The sequence below is a fragment of the Artemia sp. Qi Xiang Cuo genome, chromosome 3 (genome assembly GCF_049724085.1).
Source record: "Artemia sp. Qi Xiang Cuo chromosome 3, ASM4972408v1, whole genome shotgun sequence".
Classification (NCBI taxonomy): Eukaryota; Metazoa; Arthropoda; class Branchiopoda; order Anostraca; family Artemiidae; genus Artemia; species Artemia sp. Qi Xiang Cuo.
Genome location: NC_142796.1, coordinates 23,574,743 through 23,602,230, shown reverse-complemented (window position 1 = coordinate 23,602,230; position 27,488 = coordinate 23,574,743). Strand labels below are relative to the sequence as shown.

Sequence of the window (27,488 nt, the reverse complement as noted above, 5' to 3'; positions counted from 1 at the left end):
AATGGAGAGAGAAAGTGAATGCAAAATTTTCATAGATAATTATATGAACTGTGGGCCAAAGTAAGAAAATTTAAATTTAAATAAATGGAAATTTTTATTAGTAACTGTAAATTTTATTAAAATTTGGCCTAAAAATGTTGGGAAAAAAGAAGGGGACACAAATCAAGGTTTTCCCCCTGGCGCAAGAGAGGCCAGAACTACTATGGATATGATCGAAACTACAATAAAAACCGTTTGGGCACCAATGGCTAAACACTTTTTATCGAAAAAGAAATGACAAAACAAAAATGGCAGGAAAACTTTCGTGATGTATGTACGAATAGACAGAAAGATAGCAGAGGCTACCCAACCGCATGACAACATAGTAATTCTAGAATTCTCCTAGCTTAGAACTGAATAGGCATAGATGAGCAAGTGGAGGTCAATAGGTATAACGAAGTGCAAGGGTTCGTATGCACAGATCAAATGTCCACGGGTAGTCCAAGACTACAGCACTTTAAAGAGTGACATCAACTTTTTGGCTTAAACAGCTAGCCAATATTGTTTTGAGACGCGTCCTAAAACGTGATGTTTCTTTTACATCAGTTTGTCGATGCAGCATTCAGTGCCAGATATACCGCATTTTGCGGAAAAATAAGGATACCGTAAAAACACTGGTTTTTCACTCGACTGGCACAGCTTTTTGGTACGGGTCGAGTGGCAACATTATCAAATACTTTTGACAATCTGAAAGGTCATAGATTGGAAGTTTCTTGTGACATCAAACGGCTAATTTGCCTTGTTTTCATAGTGACTGAGCTTCTGCTCGATCCTGGAAGCTTGGAGCCACAAGGTCATGAAGAACTCCAGGGTGACTATCTGCATCATTTTTGTTAGCGTGAAAGAGGTCAATCCCCACGCCCCCACCCCTAAAAATGCCAATACTGCAACTACAAGACACCCTGCAGGCAGCCAGGATGTTGCAGAATGTCAAGATGGATGTACTTGCGATGCAATATTTCTCTCTTGCTTGACACAGGAAAGCAATAACCAAGACATTTTACAAAGAGCGACGTTTTGTTTGAAAAATCGGTACTGTTCTATTATCTCTAAAACACGCGAAAAGTGAAGTTTGGTTAATGCAATAAAACAAAATAGAATAAAAATATAATAGTTTAGAAACACATTTCAGCTATATATGTGCACATGAGGGGGTGGGGGTAAAGCATAGCATTTATTAAATTCGTAATCAAACCTAATAACCTAGGTACTTTTTTTTCCCCTAATCCCCAAAAAACTAAAGTTTAAATACAGTTCCCAGAGTGAGAAACCCCAGAATACTTGTTACACAATATTAAATAGTCAGATCTTTGCTTTTCTCGAGTGGATGTCTCGCGTGTTTAACAGATAATAGAACAGTACCAACAAATCTTTGTTGTTATTTTTTCCCATGATTCCTTATCCGTGAGGAAATTCTACGATAGGGGCTCTATTACTTTTTAATCTGATCAATATCTAATAGCACTTGTCATCTTAAGCTGATTAGATTTCTAATATACACAGCAGAAACCCAATGGGTGAATGCCAACCCTATAAAAATTTACCAAGGAAATTCCTAGGGTAAAGGATTTTTGAAAAGAAATTGCCACTTTTCCCAAGATTGAGAAAGTAGTTTAAGGTCCAGACACCGGACCCCCCCCCCCAAAAAAAAAAAAACTGATAATTAAAATGGGTACTTGTGTACAATCCGATAAACACATGAGAAGTGAATTTTGGTTAATGCTAAAGAAATAAAACAAAATAGGATGAAAGTATAATAGTTTAGTAGCAAATTTGGGCTATATATTTGCACATTAGGGGGGTGGAGGGGGGGGGGGGTAAAGCATAGCATATATTAAATATGTAGCCTAACCTAACCTAGGTACCTTTTTGCCCCTAAAACCCCAAAAAACTAAATTTTAAACATAGTTCCCGGAGTGAGCAATATCTCACAAGCCAGCGGAAACCCAGCGGAAATCTAGCGGAAACCTGTTTTTTTATTGGATCTTTAAAATTCTATAGGCGGTTCTCCTCGCGTGTTTATCGGATTGTACACATATACCTTAAAATGATCCCTATACCTATTTTTTCTTAGAAAAATCGGCAAGCCTGTTTTTGTTGTTATGACAAATCGACCACCTGAAAAAGACGGTTAACTTTGCTTCCTATAAGACAGAAATCAGATTGAAAAATAAATAAATAATTCACTCAATGTTTCTGAATAATACTGATAACTACCTTTAAAATCCCCCTCCCCCTTTTAGTGAAGCCAGACATTGCTAAAGAAAAAGTAACACACGAAGGGGGCCTGGGCCCCGAAATACCAAATTTTCTTGTAATTTATGGGCACTTCTTCAAATTCTCCATATTTGTTTAGTTATTTCCTTTATTATTGTCCGCTCCCCGAAAACAAAATCCCGTGTAGGTGCCAACTCTAGGCTATATACAAAGTTTTATTGATTTCTGTGAGTTTCTCCCTGTTGTATGTGCTTATTTTTCATTAATAGTTGGTTCATAATGCTAAAAATTAGTTGGAAAAAATTAAAGCACTAAAATTTAGCAGACTTAGACGTGGTCTATATCTGGCTAAATTAGAAGACTGCAGCGCAAATTCATTGTAACTTAGGTGGACAAGGAATTTGTGCGATTTTCTTTTATTGAAAACACAATACAGGACCTCACTTTACTTTACAACCTCCCCCCGCCCCCTCCTTAACGATCAAATAATACAGTCCAAATTAAACATTATTGTAAAGGTTTAGAATATCGACTCTTCCAAGGGAGACATGCTAGAACAAAAAGAAATGCATTTTTGGACTGCTAATTTTGTGTTCATTTTTTTGTTGTTTTTTTCGCGTTTTGAAAATTTGTCCCTCCCCCTAATGGATTTTAATAGCCCTAAGATATGTAAAAACATAGCATAATAATTGAAAACTGATTTAAAAACAGATAAAAATGGGGGGAGGGGGAAATAGGGATATATGATTCATTGATTCTTGCTGCATATTAGGAAACCATCATTTTTTGGTTAGTTTTATTTTGTATAGTCTAGGGCTATATGAGCTTCAAACTAATTTAACGGCAAACAAGGAAGGTGGATAACATCCAGCGACGGGAAAATTGATGGATAACATGGGTAAAGGTCTAGAATAACTGCCCTTCAGAAGGAAACATGCTAGAACAAAAACAGAGATATTTTTATAATGTCCATTTTTTTTTTTTTTTTTTTTTCGACAATTCATCCTCGGCGCACCCTATGGTTACATATTGCCCTAGGCCAGAAAAAAAAAGCAAAATATGATGGAATTAGCCTATTGCTTTATAATACGCACAAATTAGCCTTTCGACGAATCATATTTCCTTGTTTTTCCCATTTTATCTGTTTTTGAATAAGTTTTCATCAATTATTTTGTTCGTATTTTATTTTACATAGCCTAGGGCTATAAGAGTCCATTAGGTGGGAATCATATTTGCCCATTTTTTAATAAAAACTTCCCAAAAAACAGCACGGCATAACCCAGAATCGCCCAGACTCTGGGATTCTGTCCACCTCAAAGACCTTATTATATGGTTTTTGGACTATTTTTAAACAAATGGCTATCTCAAAATTTTTATTGGATATTTTTTTTTAATTAGGCTAGGCTATTTTTACATTAGTAGGACTAGTGGGTAAATTTTTGGTATATATTTACCAAATCATATTATTGAGTTACGACTAAACTGAATATACCACTTGATGCCTTTTTTATGCTCTTTATGAATACAATAATCATTTTTGTCGGAAATGAATTTTAGCCCCCACCCTTATATATACCAATTCAGGGTATGTGCAAATATATACCCTGAATTGGTATATATAGGGGTGGGGGCTAAAATTCATTCATCAAGTTTAGTCTCACCCATCAAAAGTTACGTGCCTGAGAAAATTTGCCTTATTTTCGAAAAAAGGGGGAAACAACCCCTAAAAATCATAGAACTCTAATGAAAATCACACCATCAAATTCAGCGTATCATAGAACTCTACTATAGAGGTTTCTAGCTCCTATCTGCAAAAATGTGATACCAAAATCAAAAGCCAAACTTCAGTGAAGAGAGAAGTGGGAAGGATTCGTCACAAGACACATCCTCCCTTCTATTAAGAAAAATTATTGAGTTGGTTTCTATCCCCATCCTAAAAAACTAGAACTAAAAAAATTAGAACCATGGGAACGTATTTTAGCCCTAACCCCTAACCCCGTTTCCCCCTTTTTTCGAAAATAAGGCAAATTTTCTCAGGCACGTAACTTTTGATGGGTGAGACTAAACTTGATGAATGAATTTTAGCCCCCACCCCTATATATACCAATTCAGGGTATATATTTGCACATACCCTGAATTGGTATATATAAGGGTGGGGGCTAAAATTCATTTCCGACAAAAATGATTATTATATTTGCCTTTTTTATGCTGATTACGAATATAATAAGCATTTCTATTGGAAATGAGTTTCCGCCCCCCCCCGCCCCTATATATACCAAAACTAATCTAACCTAACCCTGAATTGGCATATATAGGGGGGGGGGGGCTGAAATTCAATTCCAAAAGAAATGCTTATTATATTCGTAATAAGCATAAAAAAAGGCATCGAATTGTGTATTCACTTTAGTCCAAACTCAATAATATGATTTGGTAGATATTTACCTGATTATTAGCCTATTATATTCCGACAAAAATAGGCCTATATGATTTGGTAAATATTTACCAAAAATTTACCCACTAGTTCTACTAATGTAAAAATAGCCTAGCCTAATTAAAAAAAATACCTTAGGATAGATGTAGAATACTTTGTAGGCTATTCCAATGCCTTCTATCAAATTATTTGTTTTCACAGATTTAATCACCATGCATTAGCTACTCCAGAACATAGTTGTTTAACTCAGCTATTAAAAAAAAATCTCACTGGACAAACAGTAACAGCAACAGATTCACTAAAGTATTGACTAGGCGGTTAGCCCTAGCCTATATTAGTGCAGATTATAGGGAGAATTATGCAATGAAAATGAGAAAGAGATTCAGCATTCTTATACAGCAAGTAAACCGGTTATTGTTGACAAAGTGGCAGAGAGCAAATAGCCTACTCCAGCTTAGCAACAGGTTTTGTTTTAAACTATACGAGACTTTTAAATGACACAACTAGACGATTCGTACAGGAGCAGGTACGTAATAATCAGTAGGGGGTGGGAGGGGAGGGGGTGTGGGTTCGTAAAAGGTACTTCTGTATCATACGCCACTCAAGTTTCTTTCAGCTTAGCGTGAGACAAGTGACAGAATAGATAATATATAATTTGGGCTATATATTTGATGATTAGGGTGGGAGTAAAGTATTTGGACAATTTGAAGTTAGAAAACAAATCGGTATTGAGGCAATAAACGTCCCTTTTATATACTGCTAAAGAAGTCAAGTTTGGCTAATGCTAATGAAATAAAATAAAATAGGATGAATATATAATAGTTTAGAAACAAATTTGGGCTATATATTTGCACATTCGGGGGGGGGCGTGGGTTAAAGCATATCATATATTGAATACGTAACCTAACCTAGGCACCTCCCCCTTAAACCCCAAAAAACAACAGTTTAAATTTCGTAAACGCAATGAAAACTACTCTTTGCATTCCAATTCTTAATAGCGGTTTTTGAAATAACCAGTCTGGCCCTGGCGGGTATCTGTCCCGCTATCTGTCGCATCTCCAGTTTGACGTTCCATGTACAGTATATAAAAGAGTACGCTTAATTCACTAGTACCAACAATTCTTACTGAATAATATGCAGAATAACTGTACATAACAAATTTTGCATGCAGACCCGCTATACTCCCCCCTCCCCCTAATGTGCAAATATATAGCGCACATTATGTTTCTATAGTATTATATTTTCATCATATTTTGTGATATTTGATTAGGATTGAGCGTCAAAGAAATAGGTTCTAATTAAATGTAATTATTTAACTTCAAACAGTCCAAATAGTTACCCCCTCCCCCTTATGTGCAAATATATAGCCCAAAATATATATTTCCCATCTGTTCTGTCACTTGTCTTTGCCTTGTCACAGGCTAAGCTGAAAGAAACTAACGGAAAAACCGGTTTGTTCTCGAGTTTTACACAGCGTAAGCTTGAGTGGCGTATAATACACAAGTACCAGTAAAAACATAAAAATTCAGGTGATTTATATATAATTTATGCAAAAGTTTGTAAAAATCACGAGGTTTTGATGCAAGGCCGTACCCAGGATTCTTTTTTCGGAGGGGGTTTTACTCAAAAAAAATTATTTTGGGGGGGAGGTTACACAAAAAAACCTCAAACAACACATACAAAATTTATTTGTGTCCATTTTGTTACGGTTTTACGAGTCAGACAAACATTTCGAGGGGGGTGTTCAAGCCTCCTAACCCTCCCCCCTGGATACGGCCCTGTTTTTATGGGGTAGATTTGATAAAGGGTCTGGCAGAATTAAAAAGCAGCGGGGATACTATCGACTATAAGGTATCGTGACCAGGCAACATAACCAGGATTTTTTTCTGGTGGAGGGCAATAATAAAAAGGAAATTCGAGGGAGAGGCAATCTTAGGCATCACAATATTGATGCCTAAATAAAGAACGAAATGGGCACAATGAATTATTTGTTGTTGTTATTGTTGTATTTTTTTCAGACCAAACCACTTTATACAGAAGGAGTTGTCTTTGAAATTTCGAAAGGAGCTCATTTGGATGGAAATTGAAAGTTCTAGTGTTCTTTTTAAGAGTCAAAAGTGATTGGAGGGCAGCCAACTCCCCTCCACGCCCTTCATTTTCCCAAACACATCTTATCAAAATTTTGAGATAGCCATTTTCTTCAGCATAGTTGAAAAGTCCAGTAATTATGTCTTTGGGGAAACAAAGTAATTATGTCCCTACCACATCCCCTAGGGCTGCTAGTCAGGAAATTCATCCATTGTTTACATATAGTAAGCTATTCAGAAACATGGGCATGTTTGACCTTTACTTTCCAAAACGAAGAAGGGCACTCAGGTGAACCTTTCAGAGAATCTTCAAGGGAGGGTTAAACTAAATCAAAACACGTTATGTGCATACTGGTTGTCAAAAGGACGTTTCTCAGGAATGACTGAGTTTATTAATTTGAAACTTTCAGGAAATGATAGGAGAGAGAATCAATTGACCGAACGGGCAATTGACCGAACTACTACTACTACTACAGCTACCACTGCTATTACTGCTACCATAACAACTACTACTACCACTAAAACTATTGCTTCTGTAGCGAGTACTACCAAGGCTGAGGATATTGAAATGAACATCTGAGGTAAATAGAACTATGAACTACAACTATGACTGCTATTACTACTACTACCAGAACCAGGGGGGCCCGAGACTCATTTCATTGGGGGAGGGGGATCTTCGTAAATTGTACCGAATCGCTACCTGATTTATGCGGAATTTTCTGCAGAAATTAAGAATTTTGCTAAATTTCGGGCATTTTTGCAATATTTCTGCCGAAATTTACGGCTTCGGCGAAAATTTTACCGAATGCCACAACCGAATGCCCCCCCCCCTCGGGACGCCCCTGACCACAACTACTACTACTGTCACTACTACCACTACAACTACTGCTTCTGAAGCGAGTACTGCCAAGGCTGGGGGTATTGAAGTAAAAATTTGGGGAAATATTGAGGGAAAAATTAAACTAAATCAAAACGCACTATGTGGTTACAGATTGTCAAAATGGCTTATCAGCAATATCTTTGGAACGGCGTACCGTATCAAGCTGAAACTTCCAGGACATCATGAGAGAATGTTAGTAGAGTAAGAGGTACCATTTTGCTTGCCCCAATAGCAATTTCAACGTTATTTGCTTGCGTCTCTACACCTTTTCAAAGAGAGTGACTATTCCCATGCATATAGGTAATACTTCTACAGGGCATTACACCTTTTCAAAGAGAGTGAGTATAACTTGATTTGTGGTTGGGATTTGAATAAAAGAAATGGTTTTCAGTACAATTCATATTAGTAAGAGAATTGAATTCAGAGAGAATAGTTTATTTGAGAGGATATTAGTGGAGAAAAAATGAGTGGTGCATTTACATTATTGGAGAATAATGATGGAGCTGACAACACCAGCAACGATATACGAGTACCCGATGTGGGCTGTGGAAATAACCACTGGTTATAGACTATGCCTTGAATGGGACACTGTGTAAGCCAGATACGTGATATCATTAAGCAAATTTAAGCAGGAGGAGCAGCAATGTTTTGCTGGAAAAGTGAATGTTCTCCGTATAAATAAACTTCGGTCTGCATTAGATCTCCTATCAAAATATATTGATGAGAAACAAAATGCATCAGTGATGATTATTGCAATTATGTTCAATAAAATTGTTTCTAAATCAATGGCATTTTTTTCTTTCTATAGTAGACTAGCGTATATTTTTTAGAGTAGAAAAAATTCTGGTTAGTCTGAAGTTGGTTGTGAGAGAGTTGGGACTCTAAAAAACGGATAGATTCGAGAAAGAGCGAATAATGAAGAATCTAGTTCTTATGGAAAAACGTTTGATTCTAGATGACAATTTTCTACAGCTGTCTGTTCAAAGAAAGATATTTTCTCGGGGTATGCTTGTCGATATAATGAAAACTGATTCTCCATCATTAGACTATTGTATGAAGCTTCTACGTCGTGGTCGAAATGTATTTACACAATTTATTTATTTATTTATCACAACACGGCAAAATGATGTTGTTGATAGTATTTTAAAATCTAGTTTTGATATTTAGGACTTTTTTTTTCATGAGATAGATGGTGTTTTAGGATGATTAAATCCTCTCTCTCTCTCTATCTTAGACAATTTTTGTTGTTGCCATCTTAGTTTCACATTAATAGTGAGCTGCAACACACGAAAAAATGTTCCATACATGTCCGTTATGTATGTACTCACTGGGCAGCTGGTCATCATGTGAGAATGGCACAATGATTGATGAGTATGACGAAAAGTGTGGATTATGCAACCCGTGTAAATTGCATAGAGGATATGCTGTACAAATTACAGATTGTAATTCCTGTCTTGAAAAGATGTGTGACTCTCATCCTATAGGACACCTATGCTCCAATTGTCATTATGATAAATGTAAGCAGTGGGAAAATACATATCCCGGTATGATTGGAAAGAATCCTAACCGTGATTTTAGTTTATTGCTACGAGATTGGTATCGTCGTGGTTTTATATTGTTCTGGGAGGAAGAACCGGGTCAACGATTCAACTGTTGGAACAACAAAAGAATATGGTTTCTACGTCATTGTTGTGAAGACAATGGGTGTTATGATTATAAGCCCACTGATTTTTATTTGGTTGTGACGGAATGTGATTCGACACTCGAGGACACTGTTTATAAAATTGCTTCAAATAGGCAAATTGAAACATGTGAATTCTTTAGAATGAATGTGAATAGTATTATTGACTATACAAAGAGATATGACAAGAGTGAAGTCACACTCTACTGTAGAAAATGTGACCCTGATATTGCACTACATCAGGATCAGTACACTGTGAATTCAGATAATCTACCTGCACTAGTGGTTGTCGACAAATACCTAGTAGTGGATGAAATCTAAAGAGTAGAAATGTCGTTTTATAATGTATCTATTTTTTTTTTATTAATAAAAAATTTAACATACATTTTTAAAAAATATTATTATTAGGGTACTAAAATCAATATCAAATACAGTTGTAATTATATTATACGCTAGAAAGTCGTTCAATCGAGGTAAGTCAACGTAGATGTTGAGGAACTGCTTGTAGGTGTAGCCACGACATCTGAACATGAAAAAGAGTAATGCATGAAAGCCATATGTCTTAGTGATTAAATCTTTTACTCTTCGTTGATTTTGAATAATGGTTTTTTCACTGCTTTCAATAAAGTTGCTAAGGTCTAGAGCATAGAATTTATACGATAGGCCAAGAGAATAAAAAAATTCAATATTCTTCGCTGTTTGAAAGATGCATAGCCAATGACCGGTCTTCAAAGTCGATGGACTGCTATGAACAATGACAAGAGTATTGTTAACACTTGGAATTTGTTCAATGAAGTTTATAGATACACGGCGGGACTTTCATTGGAACATGCGTAGATACAAAAAATGTCTGTTGATTATTTGTCTTTTATTCATCTTGCTTGGTCTTGTGGAAAACTGGGGCTGATGAGGAATTCCAAAAAGGTTTCACATTAACATAGAGATAATACCATGATACTCTTAGTCAGAGTATTGGCAAATGTACACTCTAAACGTACATTTCCTGTTCGTACTTAGCTCATATCCTGTGTAACAGACAAATCCAACACAATAACACCATGATTTTTTAAAAACATTGAATCGGTTAGTCCATTTTCAAATAGTTGAGAGTCATGATCTAGGGACTGCATTGTGAACTCGTAGAGAGTTCTATAGAATTTTTTTTCAAACGATAGAGTTTAGTGCTAAATACCAGTAACTTTACAAAAGAAATTATATGGACCGAAAAAATTAAATCATGGGGCGATCAAAGCTATGACCCAACGTCGTTCCCACTCTTTACAGAGTTCAAAGCATAGTTTGATGGGATTCCTCTGGTGATAAATGATGAATTAATATATCTAATAGAACCTGCTGTACTGTGACATTTATTGGTGATCGTATGGGGGACAAGAAGTTTAATGCTGTTACCATTGGCTGTTAGTTTTTCCACTGCCAATGCAAAAGAGCTCATAACCTGTTGTTTTCGGACGCGGAGAATTGCCGATGTGATAATGATATTTGCATCGGGTTCTGCAGGAAGTGTTTTTCTCAAAATGAAATTCTATGGTGCCATCTGTAACTTTATGTCAATCTTGACATTGGGGGGTAGCCATTGGGATATATTGAATATCTAATGATTTAATTTTCCAACTAGATGATACTCCTGGGTCACTGCAGTAGTCAACTCACCATCAGTATCAACACCTAATCGATATTCATAGCCTAATGATGGTCCTCTCAACTCCTTGTAAGCCTTTGGTGTCATCATCATGAATTGTATGTAGCTTGCATAGTTTGATAAATTATTGCTAGTGCTCACCAATGTTCCATTAATAAATACATTATTTTGCTTGAATAGGTTGCGTATAAAACAGTTTCATAGGAGAGACCATTACCTGCATTTGGATTTGTATTATCCGTCTTTTTCTTGACCACAACATTTAAATGAATAAATTTTTACCACCAATCAATAACATAGTCTTCATTGAAAAATATCTGTAAGTGTATATTCTCCGAGAGGGGTTGTTGGGGATGAAATTGCTCATAGTAGCCATACTTGACACTGACATCAACATTTTCAGCATTGAATAGATTCAATGATGAACTGATTGATGGATGTGATTCCTTGTGGGGGAGACAAGTCATCTTAAGAGAAGAAATTCTTCTTTGATCTATCAATCTTTTTCTTTTTCTTCTTATTCTGCTTATTGGTTTTCCTTGTTTTATTCCTCAAAGTCCTTGTTTATGTCCTTTGCTTCCTGCCTGGGTGGAGACTGATGAGTGAATGACGCGAACGCATCCTTTACAATCTCTCCCCATTTTGCCAAGATTTTAATTGCTCACCAGTGGCTCCTGCTGAAGGTCTAATATTTTCCTTACCACTCTTCTTCAAATTCTAGCCTGACCCCTAGTCCTTCAGTGTTGAGGCCGAAAAATTTGATGCAACAGGTACTATATATTTTCTGGCAAGGGGTAATGCAGAACCAAATAGCCTAGCAAACCAGCTACCGAGACCATAGCCAGACATTGTAGTACGTCCCTTGTAGTAGTCCAATCCATTGCCTATTTGACGTGGACTCAAAGCACCAACATAACAATCGATCTCGGGACAGACAAATGAAATTCTCCTATTGTTCATTTTAGGTGATTGTGCTGTCGTTAACAATGGGTTGAAAATGACATGTAATCACTGCTAAACCTTTTGTTATTGCTAGAAGATCACCCAATTCACTTCTTAGTGTTAACTAACAGAGTTCCAAATACGAAGTGTTTACAGGAACATACTGAAGATGCTTTATATTATAATGATGAACAAGTTCATGAGTTTTTTTTCGTTAAAGAGCGCATAGGAGGGGGACATTTGAATTACCGACTCTCGATATTTCCACAAAGGATTCATAAAGAAATATGCAAGAGTCCGATGCAAAACCAGGTGGATAATCAGCAAAAATAACTTGATTCATCCCGTAAACGGTGCCAGCATTTTTCCCATTGATCATATTCTGTTTAAAGCCAAGAATATCTCTCAGATTATCATTGAGAATAATTATTTCAGTGATAAGAGGTGAGGTAATGTAAATCCTATCATGTTCCAATGAATAATTAAAATGGAAGTTACCATTCCTAAGATATGAGATTTTTCTATTGATTGTACGACACAAATCTCCCATATTATCATATTCAATATATTTCAATTTGGCATGTGGATATTCACTGGATTTAAGTGTTTCAACCCATTCATAGTCGGCAGAGTTCAACCCTTTCATAGTCCAGACGAATGGTATAACTTTTATATCATACGCACAATCCTTTCTCAGGAAGTCATAGGTATTTTTGAGAATACAGTCGACAAGAGCCACTTCATATGCACCGTCAAATTTAATGGAGGGGAGAGTTTTGTGCAAAAATCACTTGTCGTATTCAAGTCATTTTAGAGAGGATCGAAAACGTTGGACATGAATGTTACATAGAAATCATGAGGCATTGTCAATATCTTCAACACTAATACAAGAATCAAAATAAGAGTTGTATCGTAGCGACCGAACCAGTAGCTTTTTCTTATCCCTCTGAGTACATGCCTTTGATATCTTTTCATTTTTTTAGATTCCACTAGGCTTTTTAACCTTTTGCAATTCATAGTCATAAAAGCCACCGAGAATCTCTTCATCTTTGGTATCACGCAGGCGATAAATTATGGGTTTAGTATCTAGAATTTTTGCCACTTTAAAAGTTCTGTGGACCACAAGTAATACCCCTTTTCAAAAACATTAGTTGTTCTATTAATTCGAACAGTATCACCAACATTGAATTTATTTTTCTTCTTGACAGTCGTTTCATTAGAATATTGCTTAAGAAAGGTGTCAATTGTATAAAGATCAGAATAATGAACATACATTGGCATAGAGTTGGACAATGATTGATGAGATCGTTGATTAAAAATCAACATGATTTTATCAAGATCATGAATAAAAGCCGATGTATTTTTCAATGTACAATATCTTGAAATTAAAATTCAATTATTTCTTATCAATCGTTCGGCCAATGCAGCCTTCATAGGACTATGACAATGTTAGAGAAGTTTCCTATATTTCACTAGAGCGTGTGCTATCGTATAGAAAATACAGTCCCCACCACGACCCAATGGTATTTTTTTTATACACGCTCTTTTCAAGACAGACTCATATATTCTAGGCAACATCAGCACATCTTTTTGACTGCCATGGAAACACAGATGTTTAATGACTTAAGACACTGATTGCAAGTAGAGTGTATTTATATTGCGTATTGTGACGTCTTTGAATCTCGTATAGAGTCAGGAGATCTGCTTGCATTATATGCAATGGGTAAAAGGCTTTAGTTTTACGACATTGATTGGCATGAAGTCTTTAATTTCTATGCAGAGTGTAACTTGATTCATTTTTTAGATAGTCTTGCAAACTTTTAGTGCGAACACATGTGACCTAGGAAAGAGTGGTTGGAGAACTTAAACTCACAACTTCGCCAAAATTTTCATTAACACCATTCAGAATTTCAACCCTTTTGAACGTAAACACGTTGTGTAACGTCCGCTACCCTTTTGTATACTGGCTGTTGTTGGTGTTGGTGACGTTGACTTGATACGTCTTCGCTTTTGTCTAGCTATCAGTGGTGTGCTAGTATTTACCAAAATTGATTTAAAATCTTCTTCTTCTTCATATTTTAATGGCGTCAATGTTGTTGATGATGATGATGATGCATGTTCATTTAATTTTTTTAGAATTTGTCTATTGCCAATAAGACTTTTGGGGTAGTTTAATGTATTTATAAAATTGTATAGATGAGTGTCAAATGATAATAGCCCTTAATTATTTGTAGACATGTCATAGATTAAATCAAGAAGATTATAGCTTTTGCCCTGAATTGTAATCATTTACCCATTGCTCTCAACTTGAAGGTGATCTTGAACACTTTTCAAGATATAGGGTAGGTCTTGCTTAATTTGTTAACCATATGAGTGAGGCCTTGTATTTCCAATTTTCAATACATTTAAATCCAAGTACACCTTCTTCAAGTGCGTTCCAGAAGCAGACTCTTGAGGAGATGATACTTTTTTGTGATCACCAGTAGTAGTGGGCTTCAACTAATGGGAATTGTGTTTGTCCACTCAGCGAAGTGCATCTTGAAATAAAAGCAGTTTCTTATCATCCTAAATATTTTCATTGTCAAGGAATTAACTCGGATTGTTCTCAAAGTTTTCGACGGGTGAGAGAGCGAGTTCTATTGGAGTTAACTTAGATGGTTCAGTCAGTCTCACTTGAGGATACCGCTTAAACATCATACAAATGGTGGTAATATCAGTGTGAAAAAGCTTCTACCCACTTGAAAAAGTTGCTGTCTTTTGAAGTTATTCCCTATCTGTTTAGTGGCCAATGCACGTTTAATGGCACAATGTTGCTTTGCCTGTGGCCTAACTACTCCCTAACCCTGACCTTAGCCTTTAATCCCAATTAAACGAAGTTCGGATATCATAATAATGAAATTGTCAATACCGTGTTTGAGTATTGCTTTCCTAATCGGAGATTTTGAAGTGCTTAGAACTGAAAAAAAATGTCTATTTTCATGTAGTTTCTTCAGTATCATGATAGCGACTAATAGGTCTTTTTCGTATTCACAGGGAGATATACTGTAATTTCATTGTCGAAAATATCTGTGACTAAACGCAGATCCTCGGGTGTATTTTGATTAAGATCCAATAGGATATAACCGTGGGGTTTATTAGTTGCCTGATTGTATGCCGAGAGCAGAAATTTAGGGGCACCTGGATAGATTTGTTTATTGAGGGTTATTTGCAAACTAGTATCACGGACAACTCTGTAGATGATATAGTAAGTACAGTTCAATGCAAGTGTTCGCATACATTTTCTCTGATGAAAGAGATTGTGTAGAACTAGACTAAAGGAAATCTGTTCATGATGAGAGTGAACAGTGAACAATTGCAGCATTTCCTGTGGCCATTTTTCAATAGATTCAGCCAGATCGTCAATGATCAGCCAAGAGTTTGGTTCAATAATGTTGAAAACATCAAGTCCCTGTATGAATTGTATCTGCACCAATCCCATGGTAGTGGCAGCAATTGCTTTTATTTTATCGTAAGACTCCTGTCAAATACTATAGCAATAGTAGATTTTTTTCGGCTTTTCCGCAAACATTTTATCACAATTTTTTATTATTTTAGTTAAGAGTGTTGTTTTTCCCGACATTGACGGTCCACACAGAAACGATCTGAATGGTGTTTTAAATTGATGTAGAAAAAATAAATCCAAAGTATGTCCAAATAATGTCCAAAGTTGATATCAATTTATTTACCCAGTTGAAAAAGTTGTTTTCAAATTCGTTTAGACCTGGGTAAAAAGTCTGGTTGCCAGTTGAAAAATGAAAATGAAAAATATCCCCGGATGTCCCCTTTTGTAAATAAACCTTTTGATTAACTGATGCTTTAATTCCCCCTTGACCTCCCCAATTCTGAATCTGAATCTCAATTTGCGCTCGAATTCTGTCGATGTAGCTATGGAGAACATTCACAGGGTCAGTTAAAATAATGCTCCCGTCAATCGCGTTTTCCTCGGGAGGGTTAAAATCTACCCTATATGTTTGTATGTGACCTAGAGCAGACTCTAACAAATAAAATGCACGTAATTCCGAGGACTTAGCACTATTTTCATGTCCTGCACCTATTTGTACAGGATCCAATTCACTAATAGTATAGTTATCGTTAAAAGTGTCCCCGGGAAAATTAGGTCCAACAATTTGCATTGTTGTATCATTAAGCGGAAGGGTGGGAGGTGACATAGAATTGCCAATACCCCCCGTCTTTTCAGCTGCAGTGGTTTGAGATGGAACGAGGTCTCCTAGTGCATCACTCAAAGTGTTTGGGGCAATTTAGCAAGCCAGTCTGTATTGCCCCGCGATGTAATTTCTTTAAGAGGACCCGGTTCACTTGCACTAGTAACATCGCCTAAATGTTCATGCATGAATCTATCTACCCAGTCCGGATCCTCTGTCATATCAATATCACAAGTTAAATCGTCTAGGCTAGCTATGTCCCCCAAAAAAACATCGTTAAGGAAATCCCCTTCCCATTCCATATTATCTACAACTAATGTAGGTTCGTCTCTGAACTCCATTGGCGGTGACAGAATTGGTCCTGTAAATTCAGTTGTTTCATTATTCAATAGCGGCGCTATTTCATTAATCTGTAGAAAAAAGGTTTTATTTTCTATATGAAATAACCATTATTTTTATAAAGTTAATAAACTATGTCAATTTTTCATAGTCATTGTCCCACCACCTGAACAACTAAAAGAAGAAAAAAAAAGTTACATTGGTATATTTCTTTCATAATGACAACTGAACATGTTAAAAATATATATTGGTTTAGTCAGAAAAATGAATTTTTATTCTTAGAGGATAAGTTAGAACAAGAGAATGATATATAAAACTAATGGTTTTATTCAAAAAAAAATTTTTTCAGAATAAAAATGCAAAATAGGATCCAACTCTAGTGTCTGTCCCTCTTGATTATAATTCTCAATAGAATCCGACCATCGTTCATACCGATGCAGTATGTTCTATGAAGAATTGCTCTTTAGCTTCGGTTAATGGGCATGAATCCCATACATTGGTTGCTGGTGTTGGTGTAACTTTCTCGACAATCCGAATTTTCCTATGTCGTTTGGCAACGGATTTGTTTGAAGTGCTGGACGTAGTTAACCTGGACTAAATAAATCATTGTAAGAGAAAAACTTTTTTTCTCCTTCCATATCAACAATTAAAGTGCAATTAAAATGCTGGATGGTCCCTTTTAGAGCTCCGGGGAGGACCTTTGGGAACCGGGAGCTTCCTTCGGGGTAGGAGGATCGGAACCCTTTCGAGTTGGGGTAGAGGACTTCACAACACTGTTCAAATAGAACTTGTGTATTATAACGACCCTAGAGTTTCAGACTCAAATCCTTTTCGAAAACATATTCTAAAATCATCTTTTAAAATGTCTCTAACTGTTTCGCCGAAATAATTGCCTAAAATGTCCAAAAAAGGTTTCGCCCAAATAATGTTTTTGATAACACCGCGTTGTCACATTTTAAATTTATTAAGAATCCTTTTTTTCTGTGTTAATATCTCTCTTCATCTAAGATAGAAAACATCTGATTATTTGAAATCCCACTTTTATAACGAACGTTTAACATTCAAAAACATTTTTTTTTCTTAATTGGATTCGAATTTATCAAACAAATTCGTAATAAATTAAAAATTTTTGCTTGTAGTATTACTTAAAAAACAATGCATGATAAATTAAAAATTTTTTTTATAACACACATACTCACACTCACATGCATGCACACACACACACACGCACACACACACACACACACACACACACACACACACGCACACACACACACACACCCACACACACACACACACACACACACGCTGAAATATTCTTACAGGTTGTATTTGCGTTTCTAACCCCTTAGCCTATATTCTATTAGCCTATAACGTGCTGCTGAAACAGCGTCAGATAGAAATGCGCTGTGGAAACAATTTATGCGATTTTTCCTGTGCTAATATCTCTCGTTTCATCTAAGATAAGAAACATCCTGTTATTTGAAACTCCCACTTTGTAGCGAGCGAGCGATTAACATTCAAATTTATACCTGCTGGATTAATATTCAACCTTTCCCGATGGGTTATTTTGATAATAGGATTAAATATGCGCGAAGCTAAGTGCAAAAACATATCTTAGTTTAAGAGCGCTTGTTCAACCATCAAGTGTGAAATAGTGATTTGTTTAAAGAAATAATCGGATTTTTGCATTAGAAAACATCTTGCTTAAAAGAGAAATTATAGGTAAGGTTTTATAGAAAAGTATGATAAGCTATTTGCTAGTTCTGTGTTATAACCACTCTTTTATATACTTCTAATTTGGTTAATAGTAATGAAATAGCATTATTATAGAATAGTTTAGAAACAAATTTTAAGTTTTACTCATCAAAAGTTATGCGCTTGAGAAAATTTGCCTTATTTTTGAAAATACGGAAAGAAAAAAAAATTATATACACTTACAAATTCTGACTGCGCTTGTACATCTGAAGTCCCTGGCAAAGCATGAAGGGGGTCAACCTCACGATCTTGAGTACACTGGGCTGAGGCATTATGAGAAGCCGCCCACTCTCTTTTCAATTTCCTCCCAGGTTGCATAGAGCTTTGCGCAGAGCTAACACTGGCGTGAGAGGCTCCTGGCATTAAAAGTTGCATGGTCATTGGCTGGTCCAGAGCATGTATAATTGAACCAGCATATTTGATGATGGAGGGCCTTGCAGCTTGCATCGATGTGATATCAACCCATCTTGGTCTCTTTTCAGAGGGAGGGTAATTGCATGAATCCACCTCAACATCCTTAAAAAAGAAGAAAAAATTTAGTAACGAAATAATATGCCCTCTTTTACAGATAAATTGCCCTCTAAAGTTTATTCTGGTGTTTGTAGTGCTATATGTCTCTTATCACTTTAGAAATATTTAAAAGGAAATGCTTTTAAAGTAAAATTTGGAAAATTTTTAGTTTGGAGGGAAGGAGGGCTAAGTCCCCCTGAAAAAAAAACATATTTATGCATTTTTTAGATATTTTATACTTGAAAGCCTTGAATTACGTAAAATGGCAGCTGAAACTGCTTTCCCTCTCTTAATCATCTCTTTTACATGCTCTTTCCATCCTCCATTTGCTGAAAGTGTTACTCCCAAATATTTAAAATTTTCACTCTCTTTTACATTTTTCACCTTTATAATAAAATTCTACTTTTTGATCGTCATGATTCACGCAAATTGCTCTAAAAATCACAATCTCAGTCTTTTTAATATTCAACACTAGTTTCTTTCTATCTGAATATTCTTCTAATATACTCAATAAGATTTGGAGCTCCTCTGGTGACTAGGCTATTAACACCGCATCATCATCAACAAAAAAGCAACAGAGATAATGTCAGGTTCCCTAGTGACACCGTCGGGGCCCCCATACCTTTTTTAAAATGGTCAACAATATCATTTATATGCAACGTGAACAACCTAAGCGAAATACTACTACTACCCTGTTTTACTCCTTTTCTAATTTCAAACGGTGACGATAATCCCTTCCCTAAGACTTTAACTATACCAAATGTCTTTCTATACATATCAGCTAGTATCCTAACGAAGAGTCTTGGTAAGCCTACCTTTAAAAGTTCTAAGTACATGAAAATCCTATCAATACTGTCGAAGGCCTTAGTAGTATTTTTTTTTTTTTAGCATTTTCAAAAGAGATATCTATTCTACCTCTCTTTTTTGAATATTTACTAAAATTTAAATGCATGGACTGTTTAATATTTAAATGAAATATCTTAAGCCGAACTGGCCAGACATGACAAAAAACCAACAAAGAGAAAAATCTCTAAAAAAAAACAAACGAGACTGTGGCCAGTGGAGAGAAAAGAAAACAACAGAAACAAAACAACGCGGATATTTCATCTGTATACAAACAAGGCGTCTTCAACACAAAAGACACATAAAAACAACAAGATAAAAAAAACAAGATAAAAATAAAACCAATAGACCCACTCACCAAAAAAAACAAAAAAAAAACAAAAATGTACAATTCGCGCAAATTGATCCACGCAGAGAAAAGATGCTAATATAGACCTACTTTACTGAGGACACTGGAGTAACTGAAGAAAAATAAAAAGAACTGTTAATTATTCAGTTGCGAAATAATCCTTTTGTTAGCTATTACTGAAGCAAGTCATTTTTGTCTAGCATGTAAAATATTACATAGGTGATTATTTAAAATATTTAATACATTATTAAATGTTTATTAAAACGTTATAATGGTATAAAATATTTGGTCAAAAATTAAATTAACCGTATCCCTGTTTATGGAAAGGTTAGCAAACATATGTTTTTTAATTTCTAGGGCTTCCCTGGCCCATTGGGTGTAACCCTTATCATTAGAAATAGCAAAGGCTTCATCAAATTTTACAAAATGATCTGGTTGAAGCCAAATATGCTCTTCTAAAGCTGAAAAGATAGTTTCTGGAGGCTTGCTTAATTGTAGGGTTTTTTCTATTGAATTTCGGTGTTCAATAAACCTTTCAATAAATTTTTGGTGAGTCCTACCAATATAGAACTTCCCACAAGAACACGGAATTTTATACACCCCACTTACTAAATTTCCCTGAGTTAAATCCTTACCAGAACTAAAAAAACTACCCATTGGCCTCAGCGATTGGAAACATGTATCAATACCAAATTTACGTAAAACCCGTGAAAGTTTTTCACCCAAACCAGGTACACATGGTAATGAAATAAAGCTTTTTGATAAAACTAAATCTAAAGACTGAGAAACCTCAATAACCCTACTATTATGTTTAACCAGTCTATTTTGAATTATTTTATCAATGAACTTAATTGGATAACTATTACAAAACAAAATATCCCTCAAGTAAAACAAGTCTGAATCTAGACAGTCTTGTGAACAAATTCTATAGTCTTTATGCACCAGTAAAAGTACAACCCCCCTTGTCAACAACAGTGGTTTGCAAGAATTAACATTATAATACCCATTGTTGTGTGTTTGTTTTATGTAGATCGACACAAGTTAATGGAGATCCCTATTAATTAATAAAATATAAAGAAAAGTTAATTTATTATTGTCCTCAAACTCAACTATAAATATAATATAATCATCAAAACTATTTAAATTCTTACAAAAGAGGTCTAAGAAGCCCAATTCATGTTTCCAAACGCACACCACATCATTCATGAACCTATCCCAAAAGCAAGGGGAGATTTTAAACTATTTATAGCGGAGTTTTCAATGGCATCTATGAATAGATTTGCCAATAAAGGAGATAGAGAAGCCCCCATAGGTAACCCAAAAATCTGTCTATAAAACTCCCCTCGAAAACCAAAATAAAAAGAAAATTCATTTACCAGAATAATTAGTCTCATAATGACTTCAATATCCAAACTGGCTAAAGTCACATCCTATATTAAATCAAAGTGTTTTTCTAATTTACTTTTTAAAAATATCCTCGCACCTTTTTAAATCACAATTTGAATACATGGACACAACATCAAAACTGCAAAGAATTGAACTCTCCTCCAGCGTGAAATTTCGCAATTTATTAGTAAGATCAGTCGAATTTCTTAAATATGATTTTTGTGTTCCCAAAAGTGGACGCAAAGCTACCGACAACCATTTTCCTAATTTTGAAACCGGTGACAGAAAAGTTGACATACTGGGAAGGGGGGGGGGCCCAGTCTTATGAATCTTAGGTAGACCATAGATCTTGGGGGCCGAACAACCCCTAGGATAATATTTGTTATAAAACTGTGGGGTAATGTGAAAATTATTTTTCATTGACTCTAATTCCTTTCTTGTTGATTTTACATATTTATCTGTAGGATCAAAATCAAGTTTTTTGTATGTAAGTGTCCGAAATAATTGAAGTAATATTATTAATATTGTCTTGAGTACTAACAACTATGATTAAGTGTCGCTTCTCATCGTTGGTTATAGTAGGTAATTTATGATTTTCAAAATCTGAGAGTCTTTTTCTTTAATCTTTTTGTGAAATGTAATTGAAAATAAGTCTAATATTAAAAGTATTCAGTTTTCCTATAATCTCGAATCTAAGATCTTAAAGAGTATACGCATTCTCTATATCAGTCATAATTCCTGACTCCACCTTTGAAATTATTTTTGAAAAGGAGACTGGTGATGGAAAACCGAACTTAGAGCCCTTCGACAAAACGGCTTCCTGTTGAATATTAAGAGGCTTAGAAGACAAATTCTTAAATGCTGGACCCAGACAATGACGAGGATAAAAAACATCTGAATCTTGGAAATTCTCAAACAAAAGTCTAGTAAACTTGTCAACCAAACGAACATTGGACAAATGAAAATCATGGCGAAAAGATCTAATGGCCAGATCCTTAGTGCGTATAAAAACGTCAAATGCAAGGTTATTTCTTAAAAATTTTTCATCATAATTTAAGTCCTTAGACAGTTGAAAACGTCTCTGTTTTTGTTCCTAAATTACGTAATTTAGAGCTATTAGGATTAATTTATTTTTAATTTTGTTTCATTTTCAGTTCCAAAATAGGTATATATTTTAAAAAATTTTGGAATCGCTTTTTCCTTCTTTCATTTTTTAAGAAAATTTTTTGATTTAAAAAAATCGCATTTTTAAACCAAAGAAAAATAATAATTGACAGAAGCGGCTAATTTTTGCCCTTAAAATTTACGAATTAAATATCTAAACCCGAACTGCCCACCATTGACAAAAAACCAAAAAAGAGAAAAACCTCTCAAAAAAAAACAAAAAACACGAGACTGTGGCAAGTGGAGATAAAAGAAAACAACAAAAACAAAGCAACGTGTATATTTCACATTTATAAAAAAAAGTCTTCTTCAGCACGAAAGACACAAAAGATGAACAAGATAAAAAAAAACAAGATAAAACTAAAAAACAATAAAACCACCACCAAAAAAAAAACAACAAAAAAACAAAAATGTCAATCGGCGCAAACTGATCCACGTAGGGAAAAGATGCTAATATAGAGTTACTTCAGTGAGGACACCAGAGTAACTGAGGAAAAATAAAAAAACTGTAAATTACTTTAATTATTCAGTTGCGAAATAATCCTTTTGTTAGCTATTACTGAAGCAAATCGTTTTGGTCTAGCAGGTAAAATAGTCCCCTGGTGATTATTTAAAATCTTTACTCCCTTATTGACTGTTGATTCACTCTTTAGAAGGTTATCATAAATTGGGTCAATATTTAAATTACCCATATCCCTCTTTATGGAAAGGTTAGCAAACATGTGTTTTTTAATTTCTATGGCTTCCCTGGCCCATTGGGTGTACCCCTTATCATTAGAAATAGCCAAGGCTTCATCAAGTTTTACAAAATGATCTGGTTGAAGCCAAATATGCTCTGCTAAAGCTGAAACGAAAGTTTCTGGAGGCTTGCTTAATTGTAGGGAATTTTCTATTGAGTTTCGGTGTTCAATAAACCTTTCAACAAATTGTTGGTGAGTTCTACCAATATAGAACTTCCCACAAGAACACGGAATTTTATACACCACACTTACTAAATTTCCCCGAGTTAAATCCTTACCAGAACTAAAAAAACTACCCATTGGCCTCAGCGATTGGAAACATGTATCAATACCAAATTTACGTAAAACCCGTAAAAGTGTCTCACCCAAACAAGGTACTTATGGTCATGACATGAAGCTTTTTGATAAAACTAAATCTAAAGACTGAGAAACCTCAATAACCCTACTATTATGTTTAACCCGTCTATTTTGAATTATTTTATCAATGAACTTAATTGGATAACTATTACAAAACAAAATATCCCTCAAGTATAACAATTCCGAATCCAGAAATTCCTGGGAACAAATTCTAAAGGATCTATCCAATGGTGAAATTACAACCCCCCTTTTTACCGACATTGGGTGGCAAGAATGAAAATTTAAATACCTATCATTGTGCGTTGGTTTTCTGTAAATCGAGAAAAGTAAATGGAGATCCCTTTTAATTAATAAAACATCCAGAAAAGGTAATTTATTATTATCCTCAAACTCAACTGTAACTTTGAAATTGCTATTGGGGCAAGCAAAATGGTACCTCTTACTCTACTAATGTTCAAAATTTTCGAAAAGGCGGATCTCCGGAATAGATAAGGGCATTAAGTTCAATGGCGGTTCTGGTCTCTTTCGCCTGGGGCAAACTTTTATTAGCGTCCTTCCCCCGTGTCTTCCATGAATTTTCGGGCCAAGTTTTAACAAAATTTTCTTTTACTAACAAAAATATTTTTAATATATTGCTTAATTAATCATTTATTTTTTGATATTTTGTAATTTATCGTTTAAATTTTTCACGACTAAGCAAGAGTGGATCCAGGATTTTTGTTCGGGGGGGGAGGGGGGGTTCACCCGATTTTTTCCCGTCTTTACAGGTATTTTCGTCTTTAAAGGTATGTTTTAGAGTAATTTTTGACTCGGTAAAAAATTTCGGGGGGGGGGGGGGTTCAAAACGGAAAACCCCCCCCCCCCTGGATACGTCCTTGCGACCAAGCCCTCGTTTTTCGAAAGACTCGCTGATCCTGAATATGTATATACAAACCTTCTAAAATGAGTAGGAAAAAATATGTTCAAAGCGGGACTCTACGGTCCCGCTCGGCAAATCAACCTAATCATATGCTACCCGAAGGGGCCGAAAAGTCCGACTGAGCAAGTTACTTTTTTCTAGAAGAAAAAATCGTTTATTCCGAATGGAAAAATTTGATCGAAAATGTTAATTGCAACTTTGTCATTAATGATGCTCTTGATATTCAGCAAAACAATTCTTCCGTTCCTTTATGCACAACGTCAAAGCAAATTTAGAGCAAATGGAAAACAGTTTTGAATAAAAAAACATGGGCATTGCAGAGTGTCAAATAAACAAAACCCCAAAAAAGCTGTTGCCACCATTTCAATGACTTTCTATCTCTTCCATAAGCTGCCCTTTTCTGGTCAGAAAGGTCTACACCCCCATATGGCCATTATAATCTTTTGCTACCTGAGGGGCTGGGATAACAGAGGTAGACCCATCATAATTCTTTAAGACCCATCATAAACCCTAAACGTTTATTAAAAGAGAAAACACATTTGGATAATGCTATACCTCTATATATAGGTACCTATATAGGTACCTCTATACCATGGTAGTTGGAGGCACACAGAACAGCCTTGGAATCCATCCATTTATAGACACCAATCAATCCACAATATTTTTGGTCGAAGCTCCCTCTATCTAAAATTCTGTCGGGTGCAAGGATTCGGGTGTCGGGTAAAGCTCTTTTCCACTTAGACCTTCAGTCATTTGTCGAACGACTCTACCGCCAAGTCCACATCCCAAATCATCTTCGAAAGCTTGAAATTTTCCTTGATAAACGTCAAAATTGTAAACATAACCTATCATGCAGGCCAAGCACCAAAGTTTGTAACCTCTTTTAATCGGCTTCATCGGATTATATTGCTTCAGCGTGGAATGTCCTTCGAGAAAAAGATCGACTCTTCAACACTCAGGTAAGCTCCAGGCGTCACAAGCTGGTAGAAACAGAAGTTTAGCAGGTCAATCATCGGTCACAGCTTGAAAAGCCTATCTTTCTCATCAGCTGTTATTGTCAGGTTGTCTCTAACATGCAAGTTTCTTTAAATATCTTCGAACCTGTTTCTCGACATCCTTGACGATACAAAAGAGACATCCAATTCAGGATCAGTAGCCCAATAATATTTCATGCTTGGAAGTTGGTGGTAGCCCATTAACAGATTTATCCCAAGGAATACCTTTCATTGTCTGTTACGTTAATATTGCTGCCTTTCTGAAGTGAATAAAGATTTGACTGAAAAACAAAAAGCTGAAGAAGTTCATTGCTCAAGCATGTGAGAAAAATAATCGATAGAAGTTAATTCACTCCCTATTTCCTCTAAATTAGCCTAAGGATTTATCAAGTTCAACAGGTGGGTTTTTGCGACAACTTTCTTCCAAGTCCTTTGTGGCTCAACGACTTTTGCCCTCCTTGTCGGTGGCTTTATATTTCTCTTTGGCTGATAAGCTGTACGAGACGCAGTTGGTGCCGATAAAGTTGCAGGCGAAACAAGGCAAGGATCTGTATCAGTTGGGACTGGAGAAATGGCTGGCGAGTCTTCCCCATTGTTTGGTATGTCTGAACTTGTGAGAACATTAGCTGATGCCATGTCAGTCAGGTCCGGCTTCAAAGCACTGTCCTCTGTGTCGGTGTTTTCCTGTAGATCCAGTTCCATCTCTTCAGACTGCTGAAACCAGTCATCATCTTCATCGAAATCACTAAGATCGCTTCCCAACTCTTCTAATCCGTTCATTATGGTACTGTTGTTGGTAGACATTTGCTTTCGCATGGTCTGGAAAACGAACCAAGAATAAAATAAAATCGTACGGGAAATAGAGAGGGGGAGAAAAAGAGAGAGGGAGAGAGAGATAGGCAGCTAAAGAGAGAGAGAGAGAATGAAAGAAGGAATGTTTCTTTCTTTGTATAATCATGCCTTGAAAGAGAGAGAGAGAGAAAGGCGTTATTAACAGGTAAAAGGAGAGAGAGAGAGAGAGAGAGAGAGTGAGAGAGAGAGAGAGAGAGAGAGAGAGAGAGAGAGAGAGAGAGAGAGAGAGAGAGAGAGAGAGAGAGAGAGAGAGAGAGAGAGAGAGAGAGAGAGAGAGAGAGAGAGAGAGAGAGAGAGAGAGAGAGAGAGAGAGAGAGAGAGAGAGAGAGAGAGAGAGAGAGAGAGAGAGAGAGAGAGAGAGAGAGAGAGAGAGAGAGAGAGAGAGAGAGAGAGAGAGAGAGAGAGAGAGAGAGAGAGAGAGAGAGAGAGAGAGAGAGAGAGAGAGAGAGAGAGAGAGAGAGAGAGAGAGAGAGAGAGAGAGAGAGAGAGAGAGAGAGAGAGAGAGAGAGAGAGAGAGAGAGAGAGAGAGAGAGAGAGAGAGAGAGAGAGAGAGAGAGAGAGAGAGAGAGAGAGAGAGAGAGAGAGAGAGATAGAGAGAGAGAGAGAGAGAGAGAGAGAGAGAGAGAGAGACAAACAGACAGACAGACAGAGAGAGAGAGAGAGAGAAAGAGAGAGAGAGAGAGAGAGAGAGAGAGAGAGAGAGAGAGAGAGAGAGAGAGAGAGAGAGAGAGAGAGAGAGAGAGAGAGAGAGAGAGAGAGAGAGAGAGAGAGAGAGAGAGAGAGAGAGAGAGAGAGAGAGAGAGAGAGAGAGAGAGAGAGAGAGAGAGAGAGAGAGAGAGAGAGAGAGAGAGAGAGAGAGAGAGAGAGAGAGAGAGAGAGAGAGAGAGAGAGAGAGAGAGAGAGAGTTAGTCTGTGCGATGAGTAAGGTCAGTTAAACCAAAAAGCCACAGGCCATATGAAGTTAAAATAATCCAGAAGAAAACAATTCCAAGTTTACTGCTGCTTTAGAAATTGCTTGTTGTTGAGCATTTTCAAAATTGTCATTTGATTAACTTTGACCAGCGGGACTTTACATCGCCGCCATGCAAGGGCCTTGACCACTGGGACCGCAGGGTTCCAAAAATAGAATCCATCACT

At 36.1% G+C, this 27,488-nt stretch overlaps 1 protein-coding gene across 3 annotated transcripts in view; it reads right to left on the bottom strand.

Moving 5' to 3' along the window:
* Positions 1–5,103, bottom strand: part of LOC148953892 (methylenetetrahydrofolate reductase (NADPH)) — a 105,084-nt gene extending 99,981 nt beyond the window's left edge. The window contains exon 1 of one of the 3 annotated variants that reach the window (XM_089085685.1): positions 5,085–5,103. The gene's annotated coding sequence lies outside the window, so the exon portion shown is untranslated. Of the gene's footprint in view, positions 1–4,820 lie in introns of all 3 variants that reach the window. The other 2 variants (XM_089085683.1, XM_089085684.1) reach the window with 2 other exon arrangements.
* Positions 5,104–27,488: the final 22,385 nt, after the last annotated feature.